We start from the raw sequence: 17,082 nt of genomic DNA, 5'->3' as shown, positions 1-17,082 counted from the left end.
ACAGACAGACAGACAGACAGACAGACAGATAGATAGATAGACAGACAGATAGACAGACAGATATATAGATAGAGCACTTATTGTTGACATTATGATGATAATCATATTTTGAGCTATTCCAGCTGCATACAAAAACTCCTACACAAGACATTTTATTGAGCGCTTTTATTGACCTTGGACTGTGCTGTGAATCAGGTCTTTGCAACAACTGAGAAACAGACAGCACAGTATAGCTAAAGAAATCACGAGAAGGTGGAGCTGAAGGGGTATGTGCCTGGAAAATGTTCACTTTAATAATAAAAAAAACCCTTCGTTATTGAGTTCGACTACACACTTTTGGACATCGCTGTCAAATGAGTCAGTTTTTCAATTACTCTTACTTGTACGAACAATGTTTTCATCAGACCACCCAAATCCACAGAGGTCATTTTAGAAGCAGCCCAAATGATGAGAACATATTCCCAGCAGCCCTTCAGTTCTCCTTCCTCTGAAAACTAATCAGAGAACACCTGAGAGAGAAACAACACTAGACAGCAGTGACCTTGGATCTTAACATTCTGCAGTCTGACCCGAGCCGTCTTGCTTTCATGTTTTAAACTGCCCGGTACCCGGCATTACAAACAGACCATCTCTTTGTTAGTCATACAGACCTAATGGCGCTGGAGAATGGTGCAGGCTTCCTCCATTTTCCCCTCATTCCTCTTTGACCTTACTGAAAAGAGGGTCACAAACCACATGTAAAGACTTCCATATTACAAGTCAGCAGTCCACAAAATGTGCCATTCACATCTAAACACCACTTTCCAGGCCCTCTAATCCACATCAGTGATGTGGTTGTTCGGAGAAGCGAGAAAAAAGGGGCAGAGAGGAGAAGAAAAAACAACAGCTGGGGTCAGTTTACTCTTTAATGGTTGAAGGTTTACAAATTTAGGAAACCACTGATGCCTAACACAGTGGAAGGAACTCATTTTGAAAAGGAGTAGTTTCCGCCCTTCTCCAAGCCAGCTCCTGGAAAGTTTTAACTAGATGTCCCTCTTCATTAGGAGACTTCCCTATGAATACACCATCTGCATTCAGCACCCATTGCCCCAGCTGGAGACTAATGTGAGGTAAATGTCTGTTTGTCTTGGCATGGGGACGACGCAGCGCATGGCATACATAGGGTACTGGTCTGCTTTTATAGCTCCCGTTGCTCTTTGTAAACTGCCGAAAAGGAAGGAAGGCTCTTAGTAAATCCCTTAAATCCTCCAGTGTTAAGTAACATTAAAAAAAAATATGTGAATAAACCAGCTGAATCATTGAAATTAGTTTGGGGTAGAAGGCATAAGTTATGGCAGAATCAATCAGTTCTTCACGTGTGTGATGGTCAGGCTCTGACAGAACCTGCCAACACATTTTCTGTGCTGATTTTTGGTTGTATATAGTTGAGGGTAGCTACTGTACTTTGTGATATTTAAAAACATCATTTAGTAATCGTACATTACTTGTTTTAAGAAAAAGACTCGGTAACACTTTAGAATACTGTTTTGTCATTAATTAATAACTACACAGGAACAAATGACTAATGCACTATTAACATTCTAGTAAGTACCATTAACTAGCAAGGAACTCAGGTTAAGTAATAGTGTTCAGTAGAAAGTGATTAGCTAATCAGTAACTACTGATTTTTCATATCTCCCAGAGAACTACTAAGAACTGCAGGTTCATAATTAATGTGAATAATCCCAAAAGTATAATTAATTGAAGAGAGGGAAGATCATGGTAACCCACTAGTAATGACTTAAGTGTTACCAAATCCATCGGAAAGTACCTTACAAAAACCTCAGTTTACAATGACTTCTGCCATTAGGGAGTTATCATTATCTTCACTTTCGAATACTGATCCAATTAGTAATTCCTTTAGAAGGATGTAATAACACTTGAGTGATTGCTATCCAATACTTTACAAAACCCTTAAAAGCTTATCATGATTTCAGTCATTACTAGAGAGTTACCATGTCATTCACTTTAGAATATTGATCCAAATAATTAGTATTTCCTTCTGAAGGATTTGGTAATACTTGAGTCATTACTAGAGGGTTTCCATGATCTTCAATTTAGAATTAATTATACTTTTTCCATTATTTACATTAATTATTCTTCATTCTTAGTAGTGGGGGCAGTCGTGGCCTAACGGATAGAGAGTTGGACTTGTAACCCAAAGGTTGTGGGTTCGAGTCTCAGGAATTGTCGGTGGGGGGAGTGAATAACCAGTGCTCTCTCCACCTTCAATACCACGACTGAGGAGAGACCCTTGAGCAAAACACTGAACCCCCTACTGCTCCCTAGGCCCACTGCTCTGTGTGTGTGTGTGCGTGCGTGCGCGTGCGTGCGTGTGTGTGCGTGCGCACTTGGATGGGTTAAATGCAGAGCACAAATTCCAAGTATGGGTCGCCACACGTCACTTCACTTCTCCAGGAGAAATATGGTACTACTATGAAATATTTGTTTAAATCTCAAATCTGCAGTTTATTTATAAAGACAGTGCCTATTTGAAAATGTGCTTCGCCGATTTCGGAGACATGAGCTCCACGTGAGTATCCCGACGAGAGCAGCCTTAATAGTGAACTACCACATTCGACTAAGCACTATTACTTACTAATTAAGTACTTACTAATTAATATTACTAATTAATTACTTTGATGAAAGTTTCTTATTCGTTAGTAGTAATTACTAGAGTGCTAATGTTGTGTTACTCATTTGTTCCTGTGTAGTTATTCATTAATGATAGAACAGTATTCTAAAGTGTTATCAATGATTATTTTGTCAATGTTGGGGTTGTACAAACAATTAGTAAATTATATAAATTACAATTCTGGAGTTGTATAAACAACAGTGTTGGGCACATTACTGTAAAAAAGTAATTAGTTATAGTTACAAGTTACTTCTCACAAATAGTAACTGAGTTAGTAACTGAGTTACATCATCATTATAAAAGTAAGTAATTACCAGGGAAAATAACTATGCGTTGTTTGTTTGTTCAAAGTTCAAATATGTCAAATAACGTGGATGCCCCCAATATTAAATATGTTAAATGAATGAAATGGACACTAAATAGAATAAATTATTATTATAAAACATTGCACATTAATCTACACTATTTTAATGTTACTGTGGGACAATGTGAGAGACACCTATCAAATTCAATATATTATTGTAAATATTACCAACCCTCTATGGACACCAATAGAATCGCCATTGGCTTGTAAATTATTTAGTTTACTCACCAGACTAATATTAATATCTGACACTTAGCATCAGTCAGTCAAGCATTATAATATGATATTATGATAATTTAGCATTATATGATGATATAACTTTAGTAATTAGAATAACTATGTATGAATGCATATTAGTCATGTTGACTGAACTTAGGACTGGTGGTGGTGCTTAAAATATTGTTTGTCATTTAGTGTTTCTATAAAAAAGGGGGGACAAAAAATAATACTGATAAGATAACAAAACTACTACGAATTCTACCACTAACAACAATATAAAACGCACTAAGGATTAATGAGCTGCTGGGTTCATGAATATTAATCACTGTCTGTTTATTTCCCTTCATACTTCATTCTGATTAGTCAATTGAGCTATTCAGTGATCTGATATTTCCTAATATTGTCTGTGTCAGAGCTGAGACTGTTTGTATATGGGCCGTAAAAGCCTGTGTAAAATATGATACTCAACAAAAAACACACATACACATACTTTTTTGTCTAAATTTTCAATAAACGGTTCCATTTAAAAAAAAAATTCTGACTATTATACATGGTTAAGCCAACTATAATATTAGTGGAATCTTTAAGATATAAACAAGATGATAAGATCATTTTTACTCAAATCAATAGTTCATGTCCACGTATGTGTTTGTTGAGTAGCCATGTAATAAACAGGATAATGTACAATAAGTCGATCAATATGGCAAATTAACCCCTTCCAGTACTGAGAAGTTTTATGCATTATCTCTTACTTATTAAACCTTTATTTTACCAGGTTATTTCTGAGTAGCATTAACCATTCAATTGTGATCTCAGTCATGGTTTTAGATCAATGTACACCCAAAGCCCTCTCCCATCCCTCTCTCCCTCTTTCTCTGTGGGAGTCTGAACAGGGTGGAACTTGCTTGACTTCACTCGGATGGCCTCTGTCCAAGGCAAACGGTCTAGATTCTCCAAGGCAGGGTTCTGCTCTGGGATGCCATTGACCTAAATCACTGGTCCGCTCCATGGTAAGAGGTTACAAAGCCTCACAATGCCTCTTTGAATTAGTCTGAACACTAGCAGAGTCTTAAGCTGATGTATACCTCCAAGCATTTGACAGCCTCGCCTTCTTATAGCGTATGTCAGGGTTGTGTCCAATTTCACCAAGAACAAAAAGTATCTACACATAAACACAGTGTCTCAGAATTTCAAAGCATCTGTTAAGGGTATTTCTGAGCTCTTTGATGATAAATTGTAAGGCTTTGTAGTGAAAACTTTGATGGTTTCTACAGATTGGATATTTGGAATAGTTTTTAAAAGTTCTTTGTAACATCAGATGCCTCTTTCTCTGTGCTGTCTCACATAATACCTCTCAGCACACTTGATTCCACGCTCTTTTATTGCAAATCAAACTTCTTAGTCTACTCTCAACGGGCCTTTGAAGTCTGTCTTCCATTTGTAAGATCAAACAGCTCAATATAAAAGCATCACTGAATTAACATGTGGTAATGTTAAAAAAGTTATCTATGTGCATTACCTAACTTCCAGAAACACACGCTGGGGTTATGGTATAATGGTCACAGACATTCAAACACTGTTTCTGCTGTATAGGTTTGGTCAATGTTCAGCATTTCTGGCACGTATTAAAGCTGTCGGTTCAGCAGGGAGTTTGTAATCGATGCTAATAGGGTCTCTTTTGCCCATCTTGAGCTTCCTCTACCTAAATTCTTTCACTTTGTTTTAAAGAAGTCTCATGTTGGCAGTATTATGACACAGCGAGAAAGCCCATATAAATTGTACCTTTGTTGGCTTCGAAACACTTGGTCCAGCAGTGTCTGGAGATATGAAAGAGGGACTTTTAGAAAAGAAATGGATTGCAAGCTGTACTCCTCAGTAGGTCGACTCTCCACACTGACCTTTCTTGAGACACAGAGAGTCATGTGGAAGTTAACAAAGTCCCCCAAGTCATGAAAAAGGTAATATCTCATGTCAGCTGCAGCCAGTCAGACAGCCTAATGGTAGACATTTATTCTGGGTGGGAAAATAGTCTCATTTCTGCTGGATTTATTTTGACTGCTGGGAGCAAGGCAAACTGTGCTGTTTTAATGCAGAGTCATATTGCATGAGCCTCAAGAATAAATAAGACAAATGGACTTGGGTGCACAGTACACAATTGCTGGTCATTATGCTACAAATCACATAATTTCATACAACAGAGTCATAATGCAAATGAAAAATATGGATGTAGCAGCAGTGCAACACCAGCAGCATTAGAAAGATGACCTTGAGGATTATGTTTTCCTTTTATGGTTTTCCAATTGGGAACCATGGGGGAGGTTGGGGTAACATTTCCACCTTCAATCAAAAGAGTTTTTGAATTGAATAGACGTCAGATTCCCCCTGAATTCCCCTGGCGAGAAAATGGCACAAAATGGATGGTTTCTTTTTATCCTAGAATAATCAGGCACCTTAATTGTGCTCTGACACATCCCCACCATCCAACCTAAGATTTTCCCTAAGGAGAAGATGGAAAGCAGGGATATGCCAGGGATTGGGTGAGATCAGACTGTGTCAGGCTGTCAGCGTGAGACAAATGTGTCATTCCGGTGCTTATTCATGTTGATGTGAAATGGTGGTTTGATGATAGAGCTGATGGGGGAACTCTCAGAGGAGAGGTAGTAGTGTGCTGTGAAGAGCCCGGTTTCCATTTAAAATACAAGCTGAAAGCCAGATCAGATCCACACGTCACTTTGATTCAGTTCTTATGACAATCAAAGCAGTATATCATATAAAGGTGAGGTCAGCCTGGTATCTGTTGGCTCTGACATTTAGCTGAAGCAGTAAAGCAGTGCTCAGGAAATGTTATGGAGTTGTTAAATGTCACTTAATTAAAATAATATGCATATTTTGTTTCTGAAAAACATATGTAATAAAGTTTTTGTATTTTATTAAATACCACAGTGGTCAAAGCTATGTACTCTAACTTCCAGTTGTCTGCTTTAATTAATCATTAGCTAATTATTTGCAAAAGTATCATTATGTTATGACTTTACTTGTTGAGGCACATAACTATTAACTAATTGTTAGGTAATATGTCATTGTGGTTCTGGATTTTGAATTAGTTATTTAGTCATGTGCCCCAACGTGATGTTTGTTGCTGATGCAGTAATTATTATTATAAATGGTTTAGTTCATCGTGAGTTAGAAATTAACTCATGATTATCTGTGCATTAGTTAAGTATGAATTAATGCATATTAGTGCCTCCATATTGTAAAGTGTTACCCATTTATTTAATCAAAAATATTAAAGTATTTTAAGTAAAAAAATTCAAATATTTAATAATAATTAACATATATTAAAATATTGTCTATTTTAATGCATTTTAATAATTCTAATATGATGATAAGCTTCATTTATTTGAAAAAGAACATTTTGTAAAAATGTAAATGTCTTTCCTGTCATTTTTTGATCAATTTAATGCATCCCAAACTTTTTAGCAGGATTAAAACCACTGCTGCAGACAGTTTGCAAAATGTTTGCTACAGGATGAATATTAAACATTTTTACATTAACAACAGTATTGGGAGTTATCACAACATAGCGTGACTATGCCCTTTACTTGCAGCAATTAAAATAAAAAAATAGTCATACTCATTATCACTTTTTGATGGAATATGTTAATGTTTCACTTTGCGTTAAAAATTATTCTGATGGCATTACTCCAGGGAAAAACACTGTGGTTTAATATAACTCTTTTTTTGGTCTGCATTAGGCAGGAAAAATGAGTACTAATTGTGTGGCCACATGCTAATGCTGTTCTTTTCTGACTGTAAAATGAAATTGCCACAAAAGCACAGTAGCCACCATAACAAGTGCAGGGCAGGCCAAACCACAGGGGAAGAATAAGAGAGAGGCAAGAATAAATTAGAGGATAGAGTTAAAGAGCATGCAATGGGCTAAAAGAACATCTGCCTCTCTGCTATAGTCACAGCATGCTATGGACTCAAATGGGCTTTTTTATTCTTTGTTTGTTGCCCAGCTGTTGAGCTTGCTTTCAGAAAAGGCTAACAGATTTTCTGAAGGTCTTGAGATCATTTTCTTCTCCAGATGTTCAAATGTACAAAACCTGTGATCATTTTCTGATTTTCATTCTTTTCCTCTCTCCTTTAACAGAGCCCACTTTTAAGACGCCCACAGCTGGCACAGATGGCCTATTTCCATTAGAGGTGCCAGCTAATCGTGAGCAATGCCAGTGCTGAGGAAAATCAAAGTGGTGGCACTCCTAGGGCACGGGTCAACAGAGGAACAGACTGCTCACACTACAATGAGATGTGTGGGAATACACGAGTGTGTAAGAATGCGTGTTCATTCTCTTTGATTTTGATACAAGCAGTTAACACTGTTCCCTGGTGATTTTCATTTAGATCAAAAGAGTCTAGCCCAAACAAAACATCTGCTACAAAATACCAAAATCATTTCCCTTTCCCTCCTCTCGAGCTGGACATCCTAGCAGATCCACACACCCAGCTAGTCACAGCTGCACTCTTTGTATTACTGCTGATTATTATGTTTAAATAGCTTACTATGATTATTTTTTGGCTTAGATAGTACAGTCAAAGAGAGACAATTGGACACACGGATAATAAATGACAACACTGGTCCTTGACCATTGCATCTTGTGCATGAGTGCCATGCTTTTAAGACAGAGTGTCAAACAAAATGTTGTTCAGCATTTAAAAACTCTCTCAAGACATATTGTTTTCTATTTATCTGCTCCACATCTCACATTTTTACAAGCAAAATGCATTCTATGTGAATTTGAGTATACTTGTTAGCAGATTTTCTTACACGGTAATGGTCTTGGTTTGTTGTTTTGGGCCTTTGCTCACGCCTGAAGCCATTTTATTTATTATTTTTCCGCGGTGTGTTTCTTTTCACAAACAAGATCCAATGCCATGTTCTGTAGCGTACCTGGTATGTTTTTATGTTACGTTTTGGTCTACCGATGGCCGTTATTTTCCAGTATATGCATTCCCTGGAAATCAAACCCATGACCTCAGCCATGCTTTGCCAATGGATTTACAGGGCTGCCCTTATGATATGATTAGTAAACTATTTACACCCTTTATAAAGTAAGACAGATGAGTTGCATGTAGTGTATAGCAGCAGGAAAATCTGACCACCCACTCATCACATTGTCTAGACAGAAGATTTGATCAAAGCTGTCATAACACTTGAGCTATGAGGGTGTGGCTGCCAAAACAGAGCAAAAGAGAGAAATGAAACTATGGGACATAAAAAGGAAAGACAAAAAAGAGGAGAGTCGAAAAATAAGCGACCATGCATGACCGAATCTGAGCTAGGAGATGACGATATTGTTGCACACCCATATGTTAAGCATTCGGTATAATGAGTTGTGGTTACAAATGCTTATGTAGAGTGTCAGGTTCTATTTCAGTGCTCTTTTAAATGTTAACTGATCAAATCTGTGTTGCTCAGTATATATAAGCGTATTAAAATTCTGTCTGTTCTGTTGATCTAACAATGCTGTTTTCTCAGAGTATAGCCTAGAAAGGCACACCCACCCTCTTTTCTTTTCATGCCAACCTTCTACATAAATCTGCTCCAAGATAGTGTTGCTATGGAAATAAGGCATCCCTTGCAACATAGAGCCAAGGGCTTGCCATGAAAGAAGTTAGTTATGCAAAACTAACCCTTCTTGCCATGCAATAACGTTGCAACATAAACTGCAGCCAATATTGCAAGCTCTGAGTGTTTGATTCTGTAATCTCACTAAATTATTCAGTAGTTCTGTTATATAATATTATTTGCAGGCCTATGCAGTGTTTATGATCAAGCTGACTGAATGATGTAGCCTGGGGTAAGAGAATGAAATCGGAAAATGTAATGTCTGGTTTAAAGTCAAATAAACTGCATAACAATCTGAAAATACAATGCTTACTTTTAATCGTTTATTAGGATGTTATGTGATGGTAATTGTTTTGCTTTTCTCTTCAGTTTATGATGTCAATGAGGAAAAAAATAACTTGGCTGTTAAATTTTGATTACCCATAATTACTGACCCTGTGTCATTAAATCCTCCTAATTATTTATTTTCCTTTTTAAAGGAACGTCCAAGGTATGATTAGAGTTTTGAGAAGGGAGTTAGTCGCCTGTGGCTCTTGGCTCCTTTCCCTCTCTTCAGCATGAGATGAACAATTCTGCTTCAAAGGCAGCAGTGAACCCAGTTTAAGCAAGGAGATGATTTCTTTTTAGCATCTTACAGTACGATCTTCCATGGTGGAGTTATTTTGATTGGCATTCTTGTCTTGTCCTTTAATACATACATTAGTGCTCATAACTCAATACTAAAGGCTCAGAGTCTATGCATCTGAATATGAGATATCAAAGAAATAGATTTTTTTAATTATTTTGAAATACAATCTTTTCACAGTGGCTTATGGTTTTATGGATTTATGGGACTTAATGTTGCCATCTGTTTCACTGTATTATGGATATGCCTATTAATTCTGATGGATTTTATTTGTGGTACCAATAGAAAATATAATAGTTTCAATAAACTGGCTGACTATGAGTACATTAACTTTACAAATACAATTAGTTTACAATTAGCATTCAATGAGACTTGATGATGAAAGCTTAATTCGTAATTTGTCAGCTTTATAATTCTCTCTAGTCTTCATGACCCCTCATTGGATCAACATTAGTAACCTCATCTGTCACAACTTAATCTAGTCTGGGCAGTTTGTCAAGTATGCACAGCCAAATTAATCTCTGTGAGAGAATAATCTGTCATCTTTTTTTATAGTGCTGGTCAATTTTTGTGCGTATTTGGTCACGGATACTGTGGCTGGCACCCATTAGTTCCTGCTGGATTAGCTGCATATTTGAAATTAACCGCATAATTGAGTTAACTACAACCGTATATTATGTTAAAGTTTCTTCTAAGAAAAAAATAATAATTACAATGAACAAACTAGGTGAGCACCACAACAATGGGCCTGACTGTAATTTTCAAAGGCTATGTTAATCTGTATTCATACAGACAATGGCAAACATTAGGAAATATATGACCTCTGGGCGTCCACGTTTGTCTAATCAGAATCTAGTATTCCATAACACCACCAGGCAATATTTATACTAACACAGCACAGGTGCAAAATCATCCTGAAAATCAGGTAGAAGACATTTTGTGATGTGATGTGTAATTTAACCCAGGGGCACCTAGACAGAGACATGCTGCATATCTTTGTGATGGCAATTATGGTGCACATTAACGAACCCTGGAATGGCAGACACAGAGGAAGTCAGATAAGGTCTTCTGTCTCAGTCCAAGGTCAGTAATGAAAGCTGCTCTTCCCATTATGTTTTGTCTTGTTCTTGAATGAGTGCCAGATATCACAAGAGACTATACTCTGAAAATGGTTCAGTATAGCACATTTTTATATTTGTATGATCCAGGTTTTGACCTTGTTATATAGGCTTGATGAGTATGGAGCCTCTTGAAGGGAAATATTTTGAGACAGTGGAAAAAATATTAAATAAATATATGTTTTTTACATCACTTGTACGAATAAAACCTAATAATGCTCTTTAAACATTTTATGATACAACCAGGCATGTCAATAAGCGCTGATTAGCTTGTGTAATAACGCGTCATGCAAATTTTCCGCTTGAGTTTAAATTTTTCAACTTTCGTGGAAGACGGGAACACGATTGAGGCGAATATTGCACATTCACAACAATTGTGTTGCCCAATTTGCATTGTATAGACCAGGCATCCTCAAATCTGGCCCACTCCTGCAGAGTTTAGCTCTAACCCCAATCAAACACACCTGAGCATGCTAATCAGAGTCTTCAAGATCATTAGAAAATTACAGGTAGGTGAGTTTGATCAGGGTTGGAGCTAAACTCTGCAGCAGATTGGCCCTCCAGGGAAAGATTTGAGGAACCCTGGTATAGACCCTTTTTGTGCCGATGTCACGATTACGTCACAGCGCTAGCTGGAGGCAAAACAAAGCGAAAACTGGAGGCGGCCAATTCAAACCAGCACAGATTCAGCTACATAAGGAGCTTAAAATATCTTCTTGTTGTGATGTTGGGTGCCAGAATCGACATTGTACAGGCTCCGATTTGAAATTTTATCGCTTACCTGCTGCCACTGCCTGACAAAAAATTGATGACAGCTTTGGTTAAACACGATAAAACGCTTTTATTTTCGTTAAATTTGTTTCTAGACAGAAACTATCATCAAAAATGCTTGCGTTTGCAGCGCACACAGAAAAGGTTCAATAATTGTCTTTTGTTGTTATGGGTGCGTCTAAAGATTTCTTATGCATCTCACGACCATGTCATGTATGAAATAATGTCTGTGTGTATGTGTGTAAAACAACAAACTGACGATCTATATGCTTAATCATTTGCAGTGTTGGCCAGTAACTATAGTTACTAGTAATATAGTTACTGTAATAATATTATTTTTTGCAGTAACTAGTAGTGTAACTAATTACTAATAAGATTTCAGTAATAATATTACAGTTACTTTTCATAAAACAGCTTAGTTACTTTAATGCCTCAACCCCGCTGATTTAAAATCTAACAATCAAATAATTCCTGGATTTATTTTCATAACTTTCATGACTCACACATGCATGTGATGTCCCCAGTGCAGCAGGCAAGCTTGGAATATGGAAAAGCTTACATTCAGCAGATAGAAATATTGCATTATATTGATTTTGTCAGGAAAAAAGATCTATTGTGGCTTTACTTTACTCTGGCATTACATCCCTCTGATCAGCATGTGGTACATTATATTAATATAATTAAAAATATTTTTGGAAAATTAAACAGTTTCTTACAAACTCATGTGATTTGTGAAATTTAATCACAATGGGTAACGGAAAAATTACTTCAAGCTACACATGACAATTAATGAGATTAATACAACACTTCTACTTGAATGCCACTATCAATCACTATTGAGTGTTTGTAATAACTTCTGACTGCGATCCAATGTGGATTTTGGTCAAATGATGAGGCAGAAATATGTTGTTAGTAACATTCTAGAAGAATTTTATCTGGAAGATACACAGTTACAACTTCTGTGGGGCGTGAAGAAAAAGTAATGTAACTAGTAGTGAAACTAATTAATGTTGCCAGAAAGTAATAAGTAAAGTAACAATATTAATTTCGAAAGGAGTAGTAATGAGTAATATATTACATTCTTTGAGTAACTAGCCCAACACTGATCATTTGTAATGGTATATATATACATTGTTGTGATTAATTGTGGCTGGAATAATAATGTAGCTGTAAAAATACTTGCCTGCTGAAATTGAAATGTATAACATCTTCATGACTAGATAGACACGGTGAGTTTGTCTTAACTATACACGTTAGATGTGAGTCACTCAACCGGAGGTAATCCTGGTTTCGTCCCTTAAAGTTAACCTTTTCAAATAATGTCGTGGTCCCGGACAATGAGTGACTTTACATATTCAGGTTAAATCGGATTTTCTTCAGTCATTGTTAAAAAAAACAAGCTAACAAACTTCATAGCTAGCCTCCATCTAAGCTCCGCCCACAGAAAAACCTCACTATGTTTACTAACAGAAAATTAGCCTGTTTTTGCACTTCCTGCTTTGCCCTGCTTGTCCAATGAATGGATGACCTTAGCACACATGTGGTTTTGTTTACAATTTCTGGTTCACTTGCAAAAAGGGCAGTGTGAAAGCGAAAAAAAAAAAAAATCAACATTGTATTTGGTCCGGACCAAAGCAAGTGAACTAGTGGACTTTCCTGGTGTGAATACACCCCTCCTCACGCAAATAAATTTGATTTGTTGGGCACACACCATTAACCTGTTTTTGTTACAAATTATGTAGGAATAGTAATAGATTAATTTATGACAAGAGTGCACCTCAAAACATATACTACATCATAATAAGAGTTCTGACCTTTGTCACAAAAATTATTTTTCATTTAATTTTTCCCTTTCACATGTTTTAGTAATCATCATAAATTATATATCATTTGAAAGCTTAAAATCTCAAACATTGTCCTGTGAAAACCATTTTGAAATTGGACATTGCGTAACCATGGAAATTGTACTTTAATATATGTTAGTGGGCACCTCCCCCTTAGTGGGGAGTGTCATTTTACACAATGTATTACGGCCTTTTAGAATCAAAACGTTTTAAAATCTTGACAAAATACATATTGTTGGAAAGGTCTGAGTCTCAATATTCAATATTTTTTTTATTATTATTTTTCATTTTTAATTTTGTGATAGAAATAATATTGAGAGAAAAATGTATACATTTGTGAAAAAAAAAAAAACAATCAATGGAGTTTGAATGGCACCCGGTGGCTAGTTTTGGTATAACGCCTAAACAAAATTGCATAGGAACCTCAATTTTTTTTTATATCAACTTCAAATTTGGAACATAACTTATTTAGGCATGTTCATGGCCCTAAATGAGAAAAAGTTAAAAAATTTCTGGAAGAAAATGATAAGTTAAATAGTATTTCATATACATTGAAAATAGTCTGAGAAAGCCATTTTCAGAACTGAAAATAATGAGAGTTCATTTTCCCTTTCCAGAGTTGCAAAACACCAACATAACAACATATACCCAATAAATATATTTAATTTTGGTCTGTACAGTTGCCTTGAAACAAAAAAAAGAAAAAGAAAAGTGGGTCAGATTGACCCGTGAACATCAAAATCGTCAGAAAATTATTTTTGTGCACTTCAAAACACATCAGTGTATCCTCACTTTGCATGCATGTCCATGGCCCTAAATGAGAAAAAGTCACAAAATATCAAGATTAAAATCACAGATTAACTGGTATTTCCGACATCTCGAAAATCAAAATGGGTCAAATTGACCTGGCACATAATACAAGGGTTAACCAACAAAATTGGCTGCAGGGCGGATTTGTGCTGAAGTGGTTTTGAAAAAAAAAATATTTAGCACAATCGTTGCAATGTTTGAGTGGAAAAATATCAAATGGTGATGGAAAACAGGTGAACTGGAGTGAAGAAGAGGCTATTTTATTGTTCCCTTTATAGTCCACTGAAAAGTCCATTCAGGAAAAAACTTGACAGTAGCTACAGTCGGCAGTACATATTATGAGATGCGCATTATGCAAACAGGTTGCGTTCTGTGTTAGTCCAATCAGTGACAGATAGCACAAATATTCAATCAAGAACATTCATTCAGGGTTTTAGGCATGGGCGAACCGGGCAGCCACCCGGGGCGGCATTTTTTCATGACACGTGGGGGGCGGCACAAGCACTTGAAAAAAAAATAAATAAATCATCTGCGCCGCTAAGCGGTTTTCTATTATCTATCATATAACTGTGTGGGGAATTGGCAAATTGGCGCCCCTGCTTGCTGAGAAGGTGCCATGCACAGAAGCTGTGTGAGAAATGGAAAGAGGGGTGGGGGGGTTGGGGGGGGGGGGGCAGTTCACCTCTCCCAAATGTGTGGGACAAGTGGGCTAAAGTCAGTCACACCTTGACTTTTTGATTTTATTCATAATATTAAAACACAGGCCTATAATTTGCACGTTTTTGTTTTTTCTGAATTGTGTGAAATGGCTAATAAAAATAGGTAATACAAAATGATTATGTGGAGGTGAATTGGTTTAGTCTTGACTTCTGGTCGTGAGTGACAGTGTTGGGGGATGGGAAATCTGTTGATTGTCGAGTGCCAAAAATAAACACAGAGTGTTTATTATGTATATAGAGTATATTTATTTATGTTCTGATAACTTATACTGTTTTGTGCATAATTGTGTTTTTCAAATGTTCTGTTGAAGGATTTGTGCAATTGAGAAATATAAGCTTGTCTTACACTTATACTGTTATAGTAAAACATGGCTGTTTGTGCAAAATTTTTTGCAAAAAAAACATTAAAAAAAATTTTCTTATATGGGGTGTGGGGGCGCTCAGAGGGGGTCTCGCCCAGAGAGTAATTCAATGTAGAACCGCCACTGGGTCCATGAGATCCAATTTCCTGCGGAGTTTAGCTTTAACCCTAATCAAACACACCTCAGCTAATCAATGTCTTCAGGATCATTAGAAAATCACAGGTAGGTAGGGACTAAACTCTGCAGCGCTTTGGCCCTCCAGAGCAAAATCTGAGGAACCCTGGTTTAGCACAACCCAGGTTAAACTATTTCAGCTGTGAAAAGCCTTATATTGGTGTTGATAGGTTTCATTTGGTTTCAGAGTAGAATTCAGAAAGCTACAGTGTTGAAATCTCTCCAAGTCCAATGATCTGCCAGTACTTGTAAATTAATAAAAAAAGTCAGATTATAGAGGGAGTGACTTTGTATAGAAGTACAATGTTATGACCATGTTAGCTGCTATCCTTTCTTCTCTGAAACCCTTTATAAATGCAAGTGCTTTCCTCACACATTAATCAATCCATGTTTAGTAACTGGAAAAGGGATTTCAAAATGGATTGAATATATCTTTTGTTTGCCTATGCCACTTCTGAATGGATTGACACTCCTGTCTATATTCCCCAGCCCTGGAGAGATTGATCAGGCAGTCTGGATAATAGAGTTCTAAAATGAAAGGCTTTATTTCACTCTTCCAGCCAAAGGCATTTCTCAGTCTGGCAGGGCATCAGCTGTGCTTTACAGCTACTGGCTATTTCAGTGGCAGTATTGTTACACAACCTTAACCAGAGATACGCCTGCCTCCTTTATTTCAGGGGATATGGAGCCTAAGTAAGGCACCAGGCACAACATAGTTTCTAGAAGCTACATTTTTATTGTATTTATCAGACTTTGTCTTTCATATCTGCAATATCTCTCAGCGAATCTCTATGAACATTTCGATCAAGCGACATCTAAAGGGCTGGTCTCTGCATGTGCTAAATTTAGATTCTTTGTTTTTAGGGAACATTGAGATCTGAATGTTTTAATTTCACAGGCACTATTTTTGGCAATGAATGCAGATGGTTTGCTGTTGGCTGCACCTCAGTAAAGGACAGTTAAGTGCAAAGTTATTTACTAGGCCTCTTGGCACATTGTCAGATCTTACATTACCTCTGCTAAGATACAACCTACTCCTGGCAAGAACAGTTTTGATAAGTTTGAAATGTCTCTTCTGACTTTTAATGGTTTGAAATGAAGTTCAGTTACAAAAGGAAGTAATGAATAATTTCATCAAAACCATCATATGACGTTTTGCCTTCTACAGAACACTACAAAAAATGCCTTTTAAAAAAAAGAGAGAGAAACAACTGTATATCAACAACTATTTTTTTTATCCTAAACAGTTTATGTTCTTTATCTGTTGAAAACTGAAACAACATCTACATTCCTGGAAAATATAAATTGATTTTTTTTTTCTTGTATTCAAATAACTTTTCATTCCCATACTTTCCCACTTCAGTAGTTCACGTTAACGTAATAGTACAGCTATTTGAGTATAGTTATGCAGTCATCTCCACCCAGATGCATTATGAGGTAATTTTTCTAGTTCATGTATATAATATATCACAGAAATCATTTTGCAGTCATTGTGCAAACCTGTCTGTGAGAGCAATGTGCAGCCTTTAACAGTGACTGTTGGTAATAGTGGTAATAGTGGTTATTGGGGGGTAAATGTATTCTCTGTGCAGAGGCATGACAGTGATGAAGTATTTCTCTCCTCCCAGCTGGCTTGGCAGCATAGCTAACACCTGGATGATCAAACTCTTAACTGGGTCATCTCCACAGGGAGCAGCACAAGTGGCCACTTACCTCATTACAGCTCCCGCTCATTTTTAAGCCTTCATGTTCATCTCTCTTTTCTCCCTC

General features: G+C 36.7%; 1 long non-coding RNA gene across 1 annotated transcript; it reads left to right on the top strand.

The window, feature by feature from the left end:
* Positions 1–2,442: 2,442 nt before the first annotated feature.
* On the top strand, positions 2,443–8,873 carry LOC131553778 (uncharacterized). The gene is made up of 3 exons (XR_009274259.1): positions 2,443–2,572; positions 4,151–4,267; positions 7,414–8,873. It is a non-coding gene; the product is annotated as an uncharacterized LOC131553778 (long non-coding RNA).
* Positions 8,874–17,082: the final 8,209 nt, after the last annotated feature.

Source organism: Onychostoma macrolepis, chromosome 14 (assembly GCF_012432095.1).
Source record: "Onychostoma macrolepis isolate SWU-2019 chromosome 14, ASM1243209v1, whole genome shotgun sequence".
Taxonomy (NCBI): Eukaryota; Metazoa; Chordata; class Actinopteri; order Cypriniformes; family Cyprinidae; genus Onychostoma; species Onychostoma macrolepis.
This window is presented reverse-complemented; position numbering and strand designations above follow the sequence as displayed.